This window comes from Canis lupus, chromosome 20 (assembly GCF_011100685.1).
Source record: "Canis lupus familiaris isolate Mischka breed German Shepherd chromosome 20, alternate assembly UU_Cfam_GSD_1.0, whole genome shotgun sequence".
In the NCBI taxonomy this organism is placed as follows: domain Eukaryota; kingdom Metazoa; phylum Chordata; class Mammalia; order Carnivora; family Canidae; genus Canis; species Canis lupus.
The window spans coordinates 1,004,313-1,027,877 of record NC_049241.1 but is presented as its reverse complement, the minus strand read 5'-3'; the positions used below and the strand labels follow the sequence as shown (position 1 = coordinate 1,027,877).

Here is a 23,565-nt window from a genome sequence, read left to right as displayed (position 1 = left end):
TGGGGATTTCTCACAGGATTTTTCAAAGCATGATGCCGAGGCAGTGTCCCAGGAATGGGCGCGTGGCTAATCTGTGCTGGGCCCTCCGCAGCCATCTGGGCCCTAACCATCAGCAGTCCCTAATACAATCAGAGGAGAAGCTGGTCTGACACAATGAAGCAGACAGTACAGGAATACCTCCCGGGGCTCCAGACTTGCCATTTTCTGGCCAAGAGTCCCAGCCAACCGGAAAGCTGACATCTGAAAGCAAAATTGCCATGAGGCTCTTCTGCTGCCATTCACTTGAGGCCAGTGGGGCAGTAGATGAGGAGACTCTTCCAAGCATCTGTCTGTCCTCCCTCCCGCCGACACATCAGGATGCTTCCTCTGGGCAGTGGCTCCAGGAACAGTCAGCTCATGGTTCCCGGGCCTGTGCCAGCATGGACATCTATTGCAGAAATGGGATGGAGAGCTAAGGCTCCAGGCAAAGCTCCCCAACCACTGACACTTCCTCAGGCCACAGAGAGACTATTCACACACAAGAAGAAATGCTAAGAATATGGAGGTCTCCTTTTATAGCCATGTCAATTTGTAACACCACTAAGCTAATGCCAAGTAAGGAAGTGATTAACTGTTGAGAGAGCTAGGAGTCTGTTTCACCCACCGCAACGGAAGTTCTGTGAGAGGAAGGCCTGGTTTGCCTCAGCACATCCCCAAAGCCATAGGCTCCATCACAGGAAGCCAGCAAGGTGGCAGGCTCATTGCCTCCACCTCACCTACTAACAGGCACCACCTACCTGCTCTGTTCTTCTCTGAGATTTATAATGAAATCCAGTGAGTAACAATGGACAGGAGGTAACACATGAAAAGGAGGTGTGGCAAATGAATGTGATACAAACACTTGGCTGTCAATGCCCGGCTGGGTGCAAGGACTCCAGGATACTATTATGATGAATGGAAGGTGGGCCTCAGACAACACTGGCCACTCTGCATAGCTGCCATGGTCCAATACGTGCCTCCCAGCACTCACAAGAGGCCATGCAGCAGCACCTCGCAGCATGACCATGGAATTAAGGAGGCACAGGCAGGTTTCAGTGACTGATCCAGTAATTTATCAGAACATTATTGAGTGCCTACCATATGACAGACACTATCGCAGAGGGGTTGCAGATACAAAAGGGAAATGAGAAAGAGTTTCTGTTCTCATGGAACTTAGATCCCAGTAGGAGAGACAAATGTGTGTGTAGAAAAATAAGATAATTTTAGAGAGGGATGTGTGCTGAGGTAACTTGTGGGGTAGCGGGTTGTTATTTTCTCTAAGGAGATTACCAAGTCAGTCTTCTGGGAAAAAAATACTGAGTAAAGTATGCTGTCTCCAATACAAAGGCAAAATATCACCATTATGAAGATCTACTTGGTGGATTATACTCTTTGAATGGGGAATGAAAAGAATCTTCAGTGATTTAGTCAAGGACTTCCTCCAGTCAAGAGAGCACAGTGAGTTCATACTTTGATGCATCTTCCCAGCTCTAAACACATAGCAAGAACAGATAAAATATACGAACAGGAGAGCAAAAAGACATGGGTAGGTTCAAAAACAAGATTAAAATGCCCAACAGAACAGGAATGTAAAACAGTAGGTGAGGCTGGAGCCACAGACCTGCTGGGCTCTGGGTCTGGAGTCAGCAGAGGCAGCTGGAACAAAGCCTGCTCTACAGAGCAGGGGAACTGGAGTCGGGCTTGCCACCCGGAACTTAGGGCTCCCCAGAATAAGAAGCTGATGTAAAACATTCCTGAAGGGCTGAGGTTCAGCCCAGAGGCCAAAGCTCCAGTCCACTCAGCCCCAGGCCACAAATGAATCAAGCTGCCCTGCTCAGGTCCCAGCTCTGCAGCACCACTAGTACTATCATGGAGAGGGGCCTCAGAAGGCCACAATAACACCGGTCTCTGAATTTGGGTGGCAGGTGTAGACCACTAGAAAAATACTAGACAGGGAGAAACAAAATTGAGAGAGAAAGCAAAGCAAAATAAGACAAAAATCAAAATGATTTGAAAACTCAAAACGGGCCTGCAAACCAAATCCCAAATATGTGAATAAATGTGATGCTTAGAAAAGCTACCAAAAAAATCAGCAACTGGAATATGAATTCACTCCTGATGAAATTAATTTTATGGGACATCATGACAAAGGATTTTTAAAAACTTTTTATTATGTAAACATTTAAGCATAAGACATAATAATTTAATAAAATGTCAGACAGCCATCACTAAACTTCAAAATTTATAAGCTAAAGGAAATCCTGTTTCACCTACATTCCCCACCCCCTCCCTACCCTGAAATTTCTTACAGCAGATCATCTGTACATACTTCAATATATTTCTCTAAAAGATAAGGACGTTTATTTTCCAAAACCAAACTATAATCCCATTGCATACTCCTCCATATTAATTCCTTAACATCATCAAATATTCAGCCAGTGTTTAAATTTCCAATTGATAAGAATTTTAAAAGTGAATGTGGGATCCCTGGGTGGGGCAGCGGTTTAGCGCCTGCCTTTGGCCCAGGGCGCGATCCTGGAGACCTGGGATCGAATCCCACGTCGGGCTCCCGGTGCATGGAGCCTGCTTCTCCCTCTGCCTATGTCTCTGTCAATCTCTCTCTCTCTGTGACTATCATAAATAAATAAAAATAAATAAAAAAAGAATTTTAAAAGTGAATGTTAAAGGATATCAAAAGATACATGAACTCCTGGTTTAAAAAGAAGGAATTACAAACCTGGAACAGGTAAACCCCCAAACAGGTAAATATTATAAATGTAAATTTCTCCAAAATAAAAAAATAAAATGGTTAAGACAAACCCTAAACTGAGGGCAGTAAGGCAGAAATTAGCAAATTAGAAAGTAGTACATAAATGTGATCCAGAATGTTGCAGCAGGAGATGAAGATAAAATGTATGATAGAGGAGCTGAAAAACTTGGAACTCCAACTGACAGACTCCAACCAGCATTTAAGAACTACCTCAGAAGAAGAGCTGAATGGGATGGCAAAGAGGAGGCAGGGGAGGAAGAGAAGGGAGGGAAAAGAGAGGAAGGAGGAAGAGGACTATTAAAGCAAAAGGCAAAGGAGGGTGGGTGGGGGAGGGGAGGGTAAAATGAGGTGGGGGAAGGGAACAAGATGTAGCAATGAGGAGAAAGGGGGGGGCGGTTGAAGGAGATGAGGGGAAGAGGAGAAGAGGATATAAACAGAAAATCCCAAATAAAATTATAGGAATAAGTCAGCTGACTTACTTATATATATCACAATATATATGTGGTAGATAGCCTCTGAGATGGTCCCCAATGATCCTGTCCTGATACTCCTGTCTTTGTGTGATGCCCTCCCCTTGAGTGTGGGCTGCACCTAGTGACAAACTTTTTGGGGTGGAGGGCAGAGGGAGAGAGAATCTTAAGCAGGCTCTATGCCCAGCACAAGCTGACCAGCTGACCTAGGGCTCTGTCTCACAACCCCTGTGATCATGACCTGAGCCGAAATCAAGAGTGACACTCAACCAACTGAGCCACTCAGGCGCCCCCTAGTGACAAACTTCTAATGAATAGAATATGGCAAAAAAGGGATAGAATGTCACTTTACAATTACAAGAACAGTGATTTCTGTCTTGCTCACACTAAAGAAGGAAGCTTCCATGTTGTGAGCTGCCCTATGGAGACATCCACACAGTAAAGAACTGAGGGAGACCTCCAGCCAACAGTCAGTGAGGAACTAAACCCTGCCAACAGCTGCACAATGGAGCATGGAAAAAAGAGCTGCCCTAACCTGAACCCTCAGATGAGACTGTAGCCCTGAGACAGAGACACCCAAGTAAGCTGTGCCCAGATCCCCAATCTGCAGACATTGTGAGGGAGTAAATGTTTATTGTTTTTCATTGTTTTAAACCACTAAAGTTTGTAACTTCTCATTTAGGAATAGATAATAAATACAAAACATGAACTGATTAATCTCACCCTTAAAAGAAAATGATTCTCACTTTGGATAAAAGAAAGAAAAAGAAAATCTAACTATATGCCATTATAAAACACCCAAGCCCCCAGACTAATGATCTCATAGAAAAGAAAACCTTCACTGGACATATATAATGCAGTGTCTAATGTTTTGTGTACACAAAAGGTTAAGCACTCAATCAAAAATGTAAACACATACACATAACACATGCACACAAATAATGACCTACCATAAAGAGAAATACTCAATGCAGTCAGATGCAACAATGGTCCAGATGTTACAAGTAACACAGAGGGACTTTGAAGTAACTATGACTAATATGTTAAAGAATCTAGTAGAGAAAGGTAGACAAGATATGTGAACAGAGAATTTCTACAGGGAGATGGGCACTCTCTGGCTTCCATTATTTATGATAAGAAATAAACTATTAATATTATTGAGGATCTCTTGCATGTGACGGATTGCTTCTATCCTGTTACTTTCAAGCTTCTCTCTTTGACTTTGGCATTCGACAGTTTGATTATGATGATCTAATTGTGAATCTCTTTGAGATTTCCTTGTGCACAGCCCCACCCATTCATCTGGCCTTCTAGATTCCCAAGAATATGTTGGAGCTTTTCAAAGCCTTCTATGAACATCTTGTTATCTAGCTTTTTTTTTTTTTTTTCAAATGCTGTTGGTATTTTGATAGCAATTGCATTAAATATGTAGACTGCTTTGGGTAGTGTGGACATTTTAACAATATTTATTCTCCCAATCCAGGAGCATGGAATATCTTTATATTTGTTTGTATCATTTTCAATTTCTTTCATCAGTGTTTTTATAGTTTTCAGAGTATAGATTTTTTTTCCCCTTTTTGGTTAAGTTTATACCTAGATATTTTATTATTTTTGGTGCAATTGTAAATGGAGCTGTTTTCTTAATTTCTCTTTCTGCTGCTTCATTATTAGTTAATAGAAACACAGATTTCTATATATTGATTTTGTATCCTGTGACCTTACTGAATTTATTTATCAGTTCTAGCAGTTTTCTGGCAGAGTCTTTAGGGCTTTCTATGTGGAATGTCGTCTGCAAACAGTGAACGTTTTACTTCTTTACCGATTTGGATGCCTTTTATTTCCTTTACTTGTCTGATAGCTGCGGCTAGGACTTCCTATGTTAAATAAAAGTGGTGACAATGGACATCCTTGTCTTGTTCTTCATCTTAAAGTAAAAGTTCTCAGCTTTTTACCATTGAGTATGATCTTAGCTGTGGGTAGTTTTTTTTTTTAAGCTTTTGGGTTGCCCTATTTGCCCAAATTGTTATGCACCTCCTTAAGCAGCCATGGTGTTCAACAATTGCCTCTGGTTGTTTTTGAAAAATGCCTCCTAGGAAAGGATGTTTTTGCTGGATAACCTCTGAGTCATGTCAAATAACAACAGCCTTGCAAGTAGGTTCTTCCAGAAACCACCAGACAGGAAAAATAATGACAACTCTCTAGGCATGGGACTTTAAAGAACTTCAATCCTTCTCTGCTCCATCCAGTGGTTGCCAGGCTGCTGTTTTTACCATGACTGTGGCTGTTGGTTTTCAAAGTTACTGCTTAGTTGGGGGAAAGAAGAATGAGAATAAGACTATTTAAAATCCCATGAAGATAACTGTTCTTACTGAGATTCATCATTTTTCTTGAACAAACGCTCCTGGATTGCTGTAAGCTTTGGTTAATTTTCAGAGTTCTGTTAAAAAAAAAAAAAAATTGACTCTGAGCATTTTCATTGCTTTTATGGAAGGAAGAATATTCAGAGGTCCTTATTCCACCATTTTCACTAACACTATACAAATCTATAAAATACAACCAAATGGAAATGCTAAAAATGAATTTCTAACATAGTATAGCATGAAATCATAGGTTTATTAGAAGACTGAACAGAGCAGAAGAATCAGTGAGTTTAGAAACAAGTCATTAAATTATACAAATTGAAACACGAAGAGATAAAGCATGAAAAATAAAATTGAACAGGGCACTCAAGATCTACAGGACAATATCAAATGGTATAGTGTATATTAATTGGAGTCCTAGTAAGAAAAGAGGAAAATGGGGCAAAAGAATGAAGAGAAAAAGGCCAAGAACTTCCAAAGTTAAAGACTACAAATACAAGATCTGAGAAGCTCAGAAAAACCTCAAGTAGAATGCTTTTGTAAAGTTCTTAAATAATTCCTGAAGTAATGGACTTTTTGAATACAGTCTTAAGTTTGAAAAACAAGTAATTTCTAGAGCAACCTCTAAAAAAGTAACAAAAGAGGTCACAAATACAGAGTCAACTGGGTGGATAAAATGGAATTCTTAAAATATACTGATTCATCTCTACCCTCTCCCTCAAAAAACCTACATGAAAAGAGCAATGGAGGAATAAAACAGAACAAACAGAAATCAAACATCAGGATGGCAGATTTAAATTCAGTCATATCAATAACCATATTAAACAAACAGATTTAACACCCTCTATTAATTTCCTATTTGTGGTTGTAAGAAATTACCAAAAACTTAGTGGCTTAATACACATCTATTCTCTACGTTTCTAGAGATCAGAAGTATCATACAAGTCTTACTTGGCTAAAATCATGGAGTTGGCAGGACTGTATCTTTCTGGATGCTCTAGGAAAGAATCTATTTCCTTGCCTTTCCAGCTTCTAGAGGCTGCCCCATTTCTTGACTCATGACCCCATGTTACCCTGACCTCTGCTACCATCATCACACCTCCTTCTCTGAATCTCCTACATTCCTTTTTCTTTGATAAAGGCCCTTGAGATTACATTGGACCCATCTGGGTAATATAAGATAATATCTCATCATATATCCTTAACTTAGTCACATCTGCAAAGTCCTTTTTACCATGCAAAGGAACATATTCATAGGTTTTGGAAATTAAGAGGGATCTTTGGAGGGATACTGTTCTGCCTACCATACTGACCAGTGAAAGGCAAAACCCTAACTATATGTTATTTAAAAAAAAAAAAAAAACATCTCATGGGGCACCTGGGTGGCTCAGTGGTTGAGCGTCTGCCTTTGGTTTATGTTGTGATCTCGGGGTCCTAGGATCGAATCTCATCAGGTTCTCCACATGGAGCCTGTTTCTTCCTCTGCCTATGTCTCTGCCTCTCTCTGTGTGTCTCTCATGAATAAATAAAATCTTATTTTTTAAAATATTTTATTTATTTATTCATGAGAGACACAGATAGAGGCAGAGACACAGGCAGAGGGAGAAGCAGGCTTCAAGCCGGGAGCCTGACATGGGACTCGATCCTAGGTCTCCAGGATCACACCCTGGGCTGAAGGCAGCATTAAACCGCTGAGCCACCAGGGTGGCCCAAATAAATAAAATCTTAAAAAAAAAAATCTTAAATATTAAGGCACAAAGAGGTTTCAAAAAAGAATGGGAAAAAGATATATCATGCAAACACTAAGTATAAGAAAGCTGATGTAGTTATAATATTAAATAAGGGAGCATTCAAAAAGATATTACCAGATATAAAGAGGAACAGTTCATAATCAAAGGAGACAATTATTCAAGAAAAAATAACAATTATAAATGTGTATCTAATAACAAAACTCTCAAACATAAAAATTTGACAGACTAAAGAATATAAACAAACCCATGGTTAAAGACTTTAACATCCCTCTCTTAAAATATTGATAGAACCAGATGAAATATCAACAAAGATAAGAACGACATGAACAATATTATCATCCAACATGACCTAATTGACATTATAGAATACTTGCAACAACTGTAGATACACACATTCTTCCTAAGTGGACATAGACCTTACTTTGGGCTACAAGAAATTTAAACAGATGAAATAAAACAAAGTATCCACTATGATCACAAAATTATTAAATTAGAAATTAAGAACAGCAAGATCCCCAGAAGAATCCTCAAATGTTTAGAAATTAAACCTATTACTCAAGAATCCATGACTTTTTTTCTTTTAAAGATTTTATTTATTTATTCATGAGAGACAGACACACAGAGACAGAGAGAGAGAGGCAGAGACACAGGCAGAGGGAGAGGCAGGCTCCATGCGGGGAGCCCGATGCAGGACTTGATCCGGGGACTCCAGTCTCACGCCCTGGGCCAAAGGCAGGCGCTAAACCGCTGAGCCACCCAGGGATCCCCAAGAATCCATGACTCCTAACCAGGAGGAAATTTAGTCCTTTTCTTTAGACTTGGAAATGACAGAGATGATTGAATTAGCATAGGACTCCAAAATAGCTATGATAAATACTTTCAAGGATTTAAAGGAAAATGTGAACATAATGAGATAAGTGGGAACTATTAAAAAGAACCCAAGAGAAATTTGTGAGCTGAAATGTAAAATCCTATAAAGGCTGAAAAACTGAATACTACCTCAGTGACCAATGGAACAATTTCAGTATCAACTAGTAACACATATATAATTGGATACCTGTGGAAAGGAGAAGGGGAGAAGGAAAGTATCTGAATATTTGAAGAACAATGAATGAAAAATTTCTGGATGAGTTAAAAACTATAAACTTACAGATCCATTGTTTATTTTATTTTTTTAAAAGATTTTATTTATTTATTCATGAAACACAGAGAGACAGAGAGAGAGGCAGAGACACAGGCAGAGCGAGAAGCAGGCTCCACACAGGGAGCCTGACATGGGACTCCATCCCGGGTCTCCAGGATCACACCATGGGCTGAAGGCGGCACTAAACCACTGAGCCACCCGGGCTGCCCTCCATTAAGTTTAATTACCAAAATAACCAATAAATACAATGTGATAAATGCTTTAATAGAAATGTGTGAACTGTATACCTGTGATAAGCTTAATATAATTTCCCCCTTATTTACAAAATAAAGCAAATTTTTTAAAAACCTTACCTCAAATAATTTTGCTGCCCAGATGACTTCACACCGATTAGTTAATTCTATCAAATATTTAAGGAAGAAACCATACCATTTCTAAACTCTTCTAGCAACAGAAGAGGAGGAACACTGTCCAATGCATTTTATGAGACTATTAAATTATAACAGCAAACCAAACAAGGGCATTACAAGAAAAGAAATTTACAGACCAGCATTACTTAAGAAAAGAGATGTAAAAATCTTTAACCAAAAAATAATTAGCAAATCAATGCCATTGATATGTAAAAAAAATAATATCCCATGCTCAACCAGGATGTATGCCAGGAGTCCAAGGTTCCTTTAACATGTAAAAATCAATCAACATACTCACCACATTAACAAAAGGAGGAAAATCATGTGGTCATTTCAAATAGACTCAGGAAAAGTATTTGGCAAAAATAAATACCATTTATGAAAAAAACTTTGAATAAACCAGTAACAGAAGGAAATTTCCTTAGCTTGATGAAGAGGCATGTATACAAAACCTAGAGATCATCATACTTATTGGTGAAATACTGAACACTTTTCCTTTAATATTGCAAAGAAGTTAATATAGACTTAGAAGATTTGAATACTAAGATTAACAAGATTGATCTAATAAACTTGAATATTTATATTCTTTTTAGAGTTGAGTGGAACACTTGTAAAAATCATCCTTCTAGGGATCCCTGGGTGGCACAGCGGTTTGGCGCCTGCCTTTGGCCCAGAGCGCGATCCGGGAGACCCTGGATGGAATCCCACGTCGGGCTCCCGGTGCATGGAGCCTGCTTCTCCCTCTGCCTGTGTCTCTGCCTCTCTCTCTCTCTCTCTCTCTCTCTCTGTGTGACTATCATAAATAAATAAAAATTTTTAAAAAATCATCCTTCTAAAGACACACCCACAAAAATAAATTAACAACATACAGACCACTTCTCTGATGAAATTATAATTACAAATCAATAATAAAAAGACAGTTTAAAATGGGTTTAGTAATATGCTTTCCTAAATATAACTCATAGGCTAAGCAAAAATAACAATAGAAATTTCAAAATTAAAAAATTAAAGTTCTACATTTAAAACAAAAAGTGTGACATAGCTAATAAAGTATCTGAGAGGTAAGTTGATAGCTTTAAGTGCTTTCTTTAAAAAAAAAACTGAGACAAAAAACTTAATATTTCATGTATGAATAAAATGACTCAGATTAAGTGACTTGCTCCAGGTCACCCAGATGTAGGGTGATGAACATGGGTTTCCTGACTCCCAGTTCACCAACCACACAACATTTTGGGACCACATCCTCTCCTCCTGAACTGTGTGTTTTAATAATGTCAAATCACTGGCTGATCATCAAATTGGATGCTTCTAAGATCATGTATTAAAACAGTGCTTCTCAAATATTGAAAGCACATAAGACTCACCTCTGATTTTGATAAATAAAGATTCTGAATTACAGGTCCGAGATGAGCCCAAGATTACACATTTCTACTAAGCTCCTAGGTCATGTTACTTTGAGTAACAAGGTACTACTACATCACACCTGTAATAAGATAAATGATGATTATAATGGCACTTCGAAGATGCTCCAAGATCCATGATGGGTCTAAATTATGTACCACACCCTTCCTTTAAATTAATGATAATGTACTCTAATTCTAAAAGATGATCTAAGATAGTGGTTTAGGGGGCTGGCTTCAGAGGTAGAAAGAAACTAAACTTGAATACTAGATCCACTACTTCCTACCTAGTGACTTTGGTCCAGTCGGAACTTATCTAAATAAAATGGAGTTTCCCAACCTGTACAATGGGGAGATTAGCACCATCTACAGCCCATGAGGCTGCTGTGAAGTCAAATGAGATTATGCACATAAAGCATTAAATGCAGTATACTGGTATACCATAGTTAAAAATAATAATAAATGGCAACCAAGAATGATTAGCATGACAGTAAAAGGGTTCTTATTAAATATCTAATCAAAAAAGAAAACACACCTCCCACTATTAAGATAACAGGTTTTTCATGTAAAAGGTAAATCTCAAAGACAAATATAATTTTGAGATGATCTGAGATAATCTGCACCTGCATTGATACCAAGGTGCTCTGAGATGTTATATGTCAACTTCCTGCTCACCTAAGCCACACATCAATGTTCCTTTTCCCTCATTAGTCCTGAATGTCTTCCTTCTTCATATGTCTATCTACAGTAACTGTCTTCCTTCTAAAAAATGGTTTTGGATTTTTCTATTGATACATATTTCACATACCATAAAACTCACCCTTCTAAAATCTACGATTCCATGGTTTTTAGTATATTCACTAGGCTGTGCAAACATCACCACTATCTAATTCCAAAACATTTTATCACCCCCAGAAAACTCCATTTCCATTAGCAATCTTTCCCCATTTCCTCCATTCTCAGCTCCTAAATGTCCATCAATTGATGAATGGATTTTTAAAATATGGTATAACCACACAATGGAATATTATTCAGGCATAAAATGATCAAAGTGCTGATATGTATAATAATATGAATTTTGAAAACTTTAAACCAATGAAAGAAGCCAGACACAAAAGGCCACATATTACATGAGTCCATTTTTATGAAATAGCCAGAGTAGGCACATCCACAGACATAGAAAGCAGATTAGTGGCTCCCCAGGGCTCTGGGGAGGGGAGAATGTGGACTGACTCAGGGGTACAATGTTTCTTCAAGGGATGATGAAAATGTTCTAAGCTTAGTTTGTGGTGATGGTTGCACAGCTCAGTGAATATACTAAAAACCACTGAATTGTATATTTTAAATGACTGATATTATGGTATATGAGTTATATATTAATAAAGATGCTAAAAATACAGAGGATCGGGCAGCCCTAGTGGCTCAGAGGTTTAGCACCGCCTTCAGCGGGTGATCCTGGAGACCCAGGATCAAGTCCCACGTTGGGCTCCCTGCATGGAGCCTGCTTCTCCCTCTACCTGTGTCTGCCTCTATCTCTCTGTGTGTCTCTCGTGAATAAATAAATAAAATCTTTAAAATACAGAGGATCACAAAAAAAAACCCAATTATACTGAAATAAAGTTATCAAAATATTAAGAAAAAAAATCCTGAGGTCAGAAGACCAGTTTGAAGCTGATGCAGTAATCAGATGATGAGGACCTCAATGGAGCCAGGTCGTGGTGGGAAAGCGGACCCAACAGGAGACTGACTGATGAAATGCGAGGGAAGAGGAGAGAAACAAGGCCCCTCCCTCAGGTTGCTGGCCTGAAAATGGGAACCCCTACCTATATGGTGAAGATGATATGACAGCACACCTTGTATTTACATGTGTCATCTGTACATATAGCTATGCATGTTTACATAGCCGCTACGGTATCTAGCACATTGATATGCTTACATAAACTGCCAAGTCTCACCAGATGCCAACATGAGATGTGTATATACTTGTGTATGTACAGAGATATGTTCCAACAAGACAAATTGTGTGTCTGCTTGTCTGTTTACTATCTTGTACCCCTTTTAGACTGTAAGTTCTTGGAGGCTGTGGGGGCTATGCTGCATTTACTGCTTTACCCCCAGTGTCATGCAGGAAATATTTGCTAAAAAATATAAAACAAAGGATAGTGGGAAGTTGATTTGGGGAAGGGAGAGATACTAACCTTTTTTAAAAAATGATTTTATTTATTTCTTTGAAAAAGAGTGCATGAGTGGAGTGGGGGGGTGGGGGGCAGGGGCAGAGGGAGAAGCAGACTTCCTGCTGAGCAGAGAGCCCAATGGAGGGCTCAATCCCAGGGATCATGACCTGAGCCAAAGGTAGACACTTAACTGACTGAGCCATCCAGGCATTCCAAGAGATGCTAACCTTTAAGAATATACAGTACATTGGGATGGTTAAGAGCCTTGGGTTCAAATTCTGACTCTAATAATTATTTGCCAAGAGGCAGCAGATGGGATGCTTGATCTGTCTGAACCCAGGTAGCTTCACAGGGTTGCCATAAGAGCTTGTTGCAATGTTGCCCTGATGTAGGGGTCCCAGGAATGCCTGTGTGTATCTGCTCTGGGTCTGAAGGAGAAACTAGCCCCTAAGAATCCAGCCCTGCCTTCCTTCCACAACCTAGCATATACAGGTACACACTGTTCCACAAGCTCAGCACGGTTCAAGAGAGGGGCTGCAGCTCACCATAGCAAGGCAGAACTGTAGGCATTGCTTCATTACTATCCCATGGCTCCCGGCCAGGCCAGAGCCCAGGAGGAGAATGGGCAGGGTCAGAGCTGCAGAGGCGCTGCTCACTCCAGAACCACGTCCAAGCTCCCAAGAGTCCGTGAGAAGTCCGGAGAGGCCACTTCTCTGGGATTACCATTCTCATGTTTGGAAACCACCTATTATGCCAGAAAAGAGATGGCAACACAGCAATGCACCATGGAGAGGGAGTGCTCAAAGCCACGTTTGTTCCTCATTACTCAATGCACATTTTCTAAGAGTCACTGATGCCTCACAGAAAACTTTGAAAAAACATTCTATTACAAGACCATCTGCCAAAATATCATAGGCTCTCTCTGCAGCCCCCATTTCCTTTTATTACCAGGAAGAGCTGCATGAAAATGGTCTCATTCTGAAGGCTGGTATCTGCTCAGGTTGTTTCTTTCCCAATCTCAACTCACAGGCTGCAGTGCTGAGACCCCGGTCTCTCCATCTCTAGCATGGTCATGGTGTCCACACCCGGAGAACAAGAGAACAGAGGATTAAGGTATGACAGATCATAGGACAGATGGCTTCTGAGGCAACCAAAGCTTGCTGACTCCATATAGCTCAAGTAAGGAAAGAACAAGACCATAGGGGAGGGGACAGTGGAAAATGCTTGATGCCAATTAACTCTGTACATGACATGTTTGATCCAGTAAGTACCACAAGCTCTGCAGCCTTACTTCCTCCTAGAGACACCTACATATCGTGTAAAAAGTACAATCTTGGTTATAACAAAAAGAAGGATCAGAGAAGTCTCATGAAACAAGCAGGGACAAATCAATAAAAGCAGCAGTGAGCATTTATTAACAGTTAATAAATAATTACTTAAGTGCTCCTTTAATTTACACAACAGCAAGTAAGGTAGAGAACTATTATTAAACCCACTTACAAGGCAAGAAAAATGAGGCACAGAGTAATCAGGTTACCCATCAGTAAGTACATAGGAGAGCTAAAATATGAAAGTAAATGGGCCTCATCTCCCAGAGTAATAAAGTCCTACCTGGTATAATCTTTCCAAGCAAGCCTGTCGTAAGATATCCCAGTATCACCTCTGCATTCTAATGGAGTCCTAGGGCACAGGAATGGTAAGGTTTGGAAACTGATACACAATCCCCCCCCCGATACAAAATTCCCTTTAGTGGTGGAGTGGCAAGAGAAGGGGGTGGGCAGGAGGAAGCCCACTTCTGCACAGAGCAACAATGAACCACATGGCACCCTCCTATATGGTGAATACCCCAAGCAACTGGCCAATCTCCTCTGGTTGGCCAAGGGGCCCTCCTGTCCTGGTCTTATCATTCAGCATTGCATTGGAGCACTCATATGTCCCTCTCAGGGATCATGAACCCCCTGAAGACAGCAAACTTTCATCTGCATATCTGAAGCTTTGAACTCAGTTAGGGTCACCAAGCATTTGCTGAATGGCTGGAAGAACGAGTCAAAAAAGGAAAGTCAAGCTAGTGGCCCAGGAACTGCAAGATCCTATTTTATTCTGTTAGGTAGTTTTGGGTTGGTTTGGTTGTAACTAAACCTGTCACCAGTATTTACAAAACTGGAAACTTTACATAAAAAACATTTTGACTTCCACAGGAAAAAATAGAAAATTGGGCCTCAGCCAAGTGTGTGGATGAAAGCTTCTGCTGTGGACAGGACCACTGACTCCCGCGGCCACACCTGCCACAGCCATCCTCTGTGACAGAGGATTCCCTGGAGCAAGCAGTGGAGCCCTTGGTCTCAGTAGCCCGCCTGGTGCAGCCAACACCTCCCACCTCACAGATAATGTCTCCTGGCTCGGATGTTCTGCATAATCCCTGCTATGGCCTTTGCCTCTCCCTGAAAAGATCCCTTTCGTTTGTTCAGTCAGCCGGCCACAAGAATGCCCTAAGATGCTCACATAGCCAGATGATTCTCGGAGTGAATACTCTCACGAATGACACGCAACATGGGAATAGACGGATGAACACTAACAAGTTAACGTTATCCCGGGCGCTGATGAAGGACTATGAGAACAAACAGTCTGGCAATTGGGTGACGACCAAGTAACAGAGTGACCACACACGGCCCCTCTGAGAGGTGACAACTGAGCTGAGAGCCAAATGACAGGGAAGGAGGCCCACAAAGATCCTGGGGCAGCTCCTTACCAACAGAGAAGACACACATGTGAAGGCTCCTATATAGGAATGAATGCAACACGCTCGAGGCATGGGAAGAACAGAACAGACAACAGGACACACAGACTGGAGGAGCAGTGGGTACGGGGAGAAAGCCAGGACAAGGCTGCCTGTGCAGGGCCTGGCAGGCCATGCCAGGGAGTACACACTGTCTTCAAGGAACAGTGGGGAGTCACTGGAGAATTTTAAGCAGGAGAGTGATATAATCTTATTTATTTATTTTTAAAATCCAGTTCATAAAAGCCAAACTGGAAGGCTGCTGCCCAAGAGGATGGCCTGATTATCTCTCTCCCCGCACCGTGCACTTGCAAGCACAGGCACACAAAATATTAACTGTGGTTATGACAGCTGTATGCTACACAAAGGCAGCAAGGAGAAACCTTTACAGAGGAAATAATATGCAATTTTCTAGCTGAACACCTTTTAAAAAGTAATGATGGAGAATAAAATGTGAGCGAGGCAGGGCTGTCTTCTGGCGCAGGGTAACAACATGCCACCTGAAATAAGCAAGAGTCGGGCTAGGCGAGCTTACCCTTGTATCAAAATCCATAGGCTGAAAAGATAGAGATGGGGGAGGGAGAAGGGGAGTCAGGATTCAACTCCGCTGCCTGCTGCTTCTCACTGTACTATAAATACTAGGAGTTCAGAGACGCTGCTCACCCGTGACATGAGACTGAACTATGGCTACTTGCGGAGAACAAGGCTTGATCTACATCCCCTGCTCCAGGTCACAGGGAATACACATACTAAGCATAGGCAGCCTTGCTCACAACTGTGGACTCCCCCACACCCAGAGGCTTCTTGAGCAATCCTTTCCAACCTGATGTGAACCTCAACCCTAGAATCAGGTGTGCTAAGGGGTTAGAAAGTGTTCTGCAGAGAGCTATGAGGTGAATGAGTCTGAGAAGCAGCCTCTCACTAGCAGCAGGTGACCTGTGGCTCAGGTGCAATCCTCAGCCTGGAACTGTGGTCAGTGGGCAGTCAACAATGCTTCCTGCCTCCCAGCGAGATCATGGGCTCTGTGCCACACTGTCCTCCCTCCATTGTAGGCACCTAGACTTGGACTAAAAAAACATCAAGTACACAGAATAACCATCCTGGAGCCAGTGTGAGGCTCACAGGGCTATGAGTCTGCTCCCCTGGCACTGCCCAGAGGCAAAGGTACAGAAGATGGCGGAAATCACGCTGATGACAAGTTATCGTCTGGGCTGTGGGAGCCGTTCAGAAGTCTGCTCCAACTCTGTGGGTCCATCTACAATCTCTGCCTGGGCTACCTCTGGCGATAGGGATATGAGAAACTGAGTAACACTCACCATTCCTCAAGCTGGTCTCGGCCACCTGGAAAAGCCTGCTCATTCCCCACAGTAGCACCCACCCTTCCACAGACACTCCAGACTTTCCTTTGGCATTCCAAAGAAATACCTCTTTTTCTCTACTGTGCCTGCCAGCCAGGCAGAACCTTCGAGGGCCTGCCCACACGCTCTATTGTTTGACCGTCCAAGACCCAGCCAACTCTTCTTCAGCACCCTTTAGAATTCCACCTTAGGGTCCTGGAGTCAGGGGAAGGTGCTGCCCGATTTCTAAGTGGAGCCAGATATGTGCACTCATCAGGGGCGGGTACCTTACTCAGGCTCCCCACAGTCACTGTCCCACGAATCTGAACATTGAGGAAATGACCCAGATTAGAGTGACTGATAAAACACACAGTGACAGCAGCTGGAACAGCCTGGAAGCCCCCACCATGGCCCCACACCTCACACCCACCAGCAAGCCCCCAGCATCCCTCCCATGACTTCCCCCTTTGTTTATGACAGCCTGAGCTGGTTTCTATGGCTCCGGTCAAGGTCCTAACTGACTTCTATTCTCCTCCCATCCAAACAACTGTTTCTCCCATTGCACTTAGATATACTTTATAATTACTCTAATTACTGTTGCACTAAGTGATCCATAGCTATTGACCACCCTACAAATACAGGAGCTTCATGAGAGAAGCCTTGAGTCACTTCTGCTTGTCCAGAATGGTATCTGACCAGAGACAGAGAACAAAGTATGTGAACTGGACTTATACTTTCAAGTCAACAAAAGCATAAACTAGGCTACCTAAAACAATGCAATGATCTTCAGGAATCTTTTTAGGAGGTTACATATTTACTCTCCAGCAAATACCTCATCACCATTATTGCGGCTACTTACTGAGTGGATGCTGCATACGAGCCCTGTCAAACTCACACAGCCATGAGATGGCAGTGCTAGGGTTTAAATTCAGGTTCCTGTGCTTATGAAGTCCCCATTCTTCCCACCTCCCTACAATGCTTCTCAATAGGTCTTTATTAAAGAATACAACGGGTTGGGATCCCTGGGTGGCGCAGCGGTTTAGCGCCTGCCTTTGGCCTGGGGCGTGATCCTGGAGACCCAGGATCGAATCCCACATCGGGCTCCCGGTGCATGGAGCCTGCTTCTCCCTCTGCCTGTGTCTCTGCCTCTCTCTCTCTGTGTGTGTGTGTGACTATCATAAATAAATAAAAATTGAAAAAAAATAAAGAATACAACGGGCAATGTAAATTCTTCCAACGAAGCTACTGCTGTTCAAAATACTGTTTAGAAACTCTTTGCAGAATTAACATATTGATGCATATCTTTAATCATGGCAAGTCTTCGATCTTTAAGAAGATTCTGAGTTTCTGGAAATAGAAGGTTTCTGTATTTGGGCCAGAGAAGGAGGCAGGGTACACTGATGGGGAGCAGATCCAGCCACAGAATACATGGAGTGCACTCAACCCCAGAAAGAAACGGACTTCCTCATGTGGCTCCTTAACTAGCAAGTCCTAGGAGTGAACACAGGGTTCCAACTCTGCTTAGAGCTGGAAGGGATGTCTGTGAATGTGAGCATACATGTGTGCATGTATACATTTACATGCGTGTGTACACATGTGTGAGACCAACTGCTGATTACTTCCCATTCTACCTACAGCTACACCCTATGGGAACTGTGTCACTGTGAGCCCTGTCTGTCCTACAAAGCTTTAGGAGGTAGGAAACATTCAGCACAATAGGAGGGCTTGGATCCACAAACTGCCTGACCCAAAGTGATGACCAGGAAGGCAAAATGCTACCAGGAAGATTCTCCTCACCCTCCCCAGATCAGCAGACCTTGGCTAGGTGGAATCTCCTCTCGCATGGTCCCTCTTTCCTCTGAGGGTCACTGTGGTGGCCCTAACTCAGCTGATGGTGATCATTCCTGGTCCCATACCACCTCCACCCTCTGCCTCCTCATGGGGTCAGGCAGAACGTCTTCCTTGAGGCCATTCCCAAGGATGCCACAAAGCAGGAAGAGTAAGTAAAGCACACTGAAATATGAGAATGGCAACAATTCCAAGAACCAAAAGACTCTCCAAACCATCCTGTGTCTTCCTCTTGACAAAGGCAAGAAAGAACACTGCCTTTCCTTTATAACAATTCCAAGAACCAAAAGACTCTCCAAACCATCCTGTGTCTTCCTCTTGACAAAGGCAAGAAAGAACACTGCCTTTCCTTTATAAAGAGGCTCTGAGAACTTCCCAACTCAGAGTCCTAGATGCTCAAACAGCAAGCAAACAGCATGCATTTGCAGGAAGGATCCTGCTGGCTTTTATGTATATTCCACAAATACTCAGAAGCAGCTACAAGATGACTGGCACTGAGCTGGTTTGGATATGAGGGAAGAGAGCAGAGGGCCTGCACACAGGCAATCGGTAGTTGCTGCCACAAGGACATGAACCCTGGCCTTCAAGTGTGGTCTCTTCGTTGTTGATGGATGAGGCTAACAAAGAACAAGAAAAGATGGCATGTGTTTGGAGAGAGGAACAGACAGGAGATGGTCACTCAAGTGCCTACAGTGAACCACCAGACACATCAGGTGCATCATTGATACTCTGAGCCAGAGACCTATTTTGAAATCCCAACTCTGAACCTTACTATGTGATGGACCTTGAGAAAGTCACCTCGCCTCTCCATGCCTCAGTTTCTCTATCTACACTATGGTGAGGATTAACAAAATCATCTGTGAAAAGTAGGCACATGATAATTACCAATAATCCCAAGAAGTCCCTTTGTTATCTTCTTTCATCAACACCTGCTGGCCACATGTTTTATACACCTTTGAAAACCATTTATCATACTTTTTATCACTTTCTGCAGGGAGGACCCAAACAAGGACAGCTCCAAAACACACACACAGTGAGTCCCTTACAGCCCACAGCCAGCCTATCATGTGCTCAGGTCTCATCCCACTTCAATAGCATGCTCCATCCAGACAGTAAAGTAAACAGTCTTCTTTCAGGTGGGAGGGTGAGGTGGTACAGATATCTTAATTTTTCCTTCCTCAGGATTAGGAAAAAGAGTCTTACCTTCCTTATGGAGATTCAGAGTGAGTTTGAAATGTACCTGCTGAGCACAATCGGCTTCTCAGCCCTGGTAGACAGGGCACATGTGCTGACCCAACAGGAAATGTGCACATCTCTCACAGTGCTAGAAGCCCACCCGGCGCAGGCCACCTACAGCCCTAAAGGACTTCTCTGCTGACCTCAGTGTGTCCTGCTGGGCCAGGCTCTGTACAACATGTCAGGAGGACTGCAATAAACCAGGCAAGGCCACTGCCCACCACTTAAGTTGGGGAGACAGAAACATGATGAACTGCAGCAAAGCACTCAAAGTATTATCATGGAGGTATGTGAAGAGGGGAGATCACCCAACTCTACCTTAGAAGGGTCAAGACAGTTCAGAGAGGAGGCAAGAGTGTAGCTGAAGACAGAGAGAGTCCAACAGGCAGAGAAGCAGGCCAAATACATGCCACACAGCACAAAAGCAGGCATGGGCACATGAAAGAACTGTCATGTGAGCAAGGGTGCCGCTTGGCTGGAGCCCAGACAAGAGTGAGGAGGAGTGATGGGGAATAGAGCTAGTAGAGGCTGGCAAGTCCAGAGCCCAAAGGGCCCCAGATGCTACGGAAAGGATCTCGGTTGTGGAGAGGAACTGAGGAGTTGTAATGAGGCATATCCCTACTCTAGATGGCCTCTCCTCAAGGTCCATGTCAGGTAGTGCTATGAGGAGACCGCAGAGGGAGGGCACAGGGTCAAAAGGCCATGCAGATGATTTGTGGTTTAGACAAGAGGATGAGGCCAGAAATCACACTGTGGTTGGAACAAGGCTTCCTTTGAAGAGAGATTAGGGGAGAGGAGAATGTGTCTATACCAAAGAGAAGCAAGAGCAGCTGGTGAGAAGCATGGTGAGTTCCATTCTGAACGAGCTGTGTGTATGCGGTCTCCAGTGAGAGGCATCCAGGAGCCAGCTGGGTGTGTGGGCTGGCCAAGACCTCAGCCAGCAACATAGGGGAGGGGGCCTGGCCTTCAGTATACAGGCAGCACAGAGAGTCCATGGCTGGGGCAGACCCTTGGAGGGACCAAAGGCACTGAGAAGGTGCAACATCCACAGCCCTTCTTCCCATCTTTACACCCTAGTGGCGTCACTGGTGTCTGTGACACAGGCAGTGTGATGAAAACTGGCACAAACAGGAGGAGTTCCACCCCCTACACCATGAGCCTACTAGGCCACTTATCCTGCAGAAAACGAATGATAACTCCTGGACAAGATATAAAAAGTAACTGTCTGAAAACCCTGGAGAAGAGCCACACACAAGCAGGAGTTCAAGGAGAGGCAGCACATAGGAGGAGGAAATGGTACTGAGAGATCACTGTTTTTAATGGGTTTTACCTAAGAGCAGCTCCCACTTGGTGCCATCTCGGGAGCCTAGGAACCGAGGAGGAAAGCAGAAATCTGAGTTCCAGAGAGTGAAGGAGGATAGGCCAGTAGGAGACACCCAAATCTTGCATATAAGTTCTGCCCACTTCTCTGGGTAACGCCTGAACTACACACATGTGAGGCAAAACTGCCATAGGCAGTAAAAACGGTCACCAGGAGACACAGCAGCTTTAACACCTACATTAGAGAAGGAGATGCACTGAATCTATGATGTACAGCTCCACTTCAAGAAGCTTACTTTAAACCCAAAGTAAGTAGAAGAAAGGAAATCATATAAATAGGAGTGTAAATTGATGAAATAGAAAGCAAAAAGTAGAAGAAAATCAACAAAGTCAAAAGTTGTTTTTTTTGGAAAGATCAACGAAATTGAGGAGTCCCTAGCTAGACTGATCAAGACACAAAGGAGAACACAGACAGTCAATCTCTGGAAGGAAAGAGGGGATATGGCTGACAGATACACTTGCGGGGGGCTCAGAGAGACAGAGGGGAAATCATTGGGTAAGGCTTCTTGGGGAGCCTCTCCTGCCAGCCAGGCAGGGCCCGGACTGGAGGGGCTAGAGCAGACATGAACATGGTTCTGACTGTCCACATCCTCTCCCAGACAGAACTTCCCCTCTTCTTGACAAAGAGAACATGTGATTCAGGTAAGAACAACCCTGAGCAGAAGCACCTACTGAGTGGAGGTTAGGATGGTAGGATTCTGTCCCATCCACCAGGATGGTCCTGCTACACAGGAGTCTCTGCTTCCCAAACCTCCAGCAGCCTCTATCCAGGCCTGATTCCCCAGCTGCCCACCAGTATCCTTCTAACACCCACACTTTAAGTTGGGTGGAACCATTATCTATGGTTTCCAAACAAAGAATCCTAGTTGATATCAGGGGCTCAGGCACCCCAAGTTAGGACAAATGGCAGGTATGTGGAGGACAACACCACAGCCAGTGGAAAGGGACAAGCAACTTTTACAGGGAGAAAGGCACCAGAGGCTGTGCCAGTGTAGTGAGGACCTGTACCCAAACTTCACACCAGCCCCTTCCCCTTGAACCCAGCAGGGACCAAGAGCTGAGGCCTCCAGAGGTGATCAGGCCTAAGCTCTTGGTACAGCTGAGAAATGACCAGGGGGGAGGCATCAGCAATAAGAATTCCCTTGGGGCAGAGAGTCATCAAGATGCTCTGGGATAGAGAAGCTTCCTGGCAATCCAAGTGCTTCTCCGATGAAGGAGAATTCAGTGAGAGAGAAGGAGAAGGAAGCAGCTCTGTCTCTGGACCTGATACCTTAAGCTTCTCCCTTGTCCTGGCTTCTCAGTCCACCTTGGGAATTGGTGTACCTCCATGTGAGCCAACACGCATGGACTGAACTGTGGCTCCTGCCCAGCTCTACAGCTCAGTAGCTACTGCTGCTGCCCATGGGGAGTGAGGCTGTGAGCTCAGCCCAGCACACCAGACAGGAGACCCCAAATTCACACACTGCCGTGCTGAGTGGTCAGGAAGCTTTGCCAACTTATCTAATTAACTCGCCTATCTATCAGGGGCTGGAGGCAAAAGGTGTTCTCCCTCTTTAGCTGACTTAAGAGGAAAGGAGGCAGTGTCTTAATGAGTGACTTACTGGGGCACAGGAAAGGGGAAGGCAGACTCAATTCCTAGCTCAGCATTCTCCTCACCTTTTCCTGCCATTCATTCCATCACCATGCCGTAAGTATGTACTCTGTGCCAGACCCCACAGTATAAAACACATTCCCTGCTTTCAAGCTCACAGTTTAGCTAATAAGAATGGCAGATAAATAGCTAATTGCTCATTCATTCAGTTTCATTCACCAGATAGGCAGAGTGTAACAAAAAGTTCAAATCCAGCCTCGGGTACTGGTTGTATAATCTCAGGCAAGTTACATAACCTATCAGAGCTTAGATTGTCCTGGGTGGAACTTGGGGTGGGAAGTGGGGGCTGCTACCTCCCACTGGTGGTTCTGCTGCTGGGTTCAGTGAGATGATGGACACTTGGCACAGAGCAGGTGCTCGACATTTGTTCCCTTCTTCTATTCCTTCTAGATCAAAGCCTTAAACACTCTTTGCAGAAGCTCCTCCATTTTCTTTCCTCCATCTGTGAGCCAAGGGACAACAAGTACTGTGAGCAGCATACAGTAGGTCTTCAACAGGTAAGCTTGCTATTATTACCATCCCTAACATCTACTGAGTATACCTGAGGTATCAGGCACTGGACTACCCCTTGGAGTCAGAGGATAAAAGTCTTCCAACAAAAGTTCCCAAGTACTTATTGAGCCTATCATGTGCCAGTCACACTCGGTGCAAAGTTAGGGAAGAAGGGGCTTTGAGCAGGAATGTAAATACATGAATGATGATGCTAACTAAGCCCAGACAGTAAAGAAAGAATAAGCCTTCATCCCAGCAAGGTCAGAGGGGCATGGGGTGGGGTATTACAGAGAATAGGCCAACCTCTGAGTTTTAGGGACACATGAGCATCTCAAAGGAGAGGTCAAG

The 23,565-nt window shown here is 43.3% G+C and overlaps 1 protein-coding gene across 6 annotated transcripts in view; it reads right to left on the bottom strand.

Moving 5' to 3' along the window:
- The window catches only part of CHCHD6 (coiled-coil-helix-coiled-coil-helix domain containing 6), a 249,332-nt gene that overhangs the window by 119,953 nt on the left and 105,814 nt on the right, over positions 1–23,565 (bottom strand). The window lies entirely within an intron of this gene.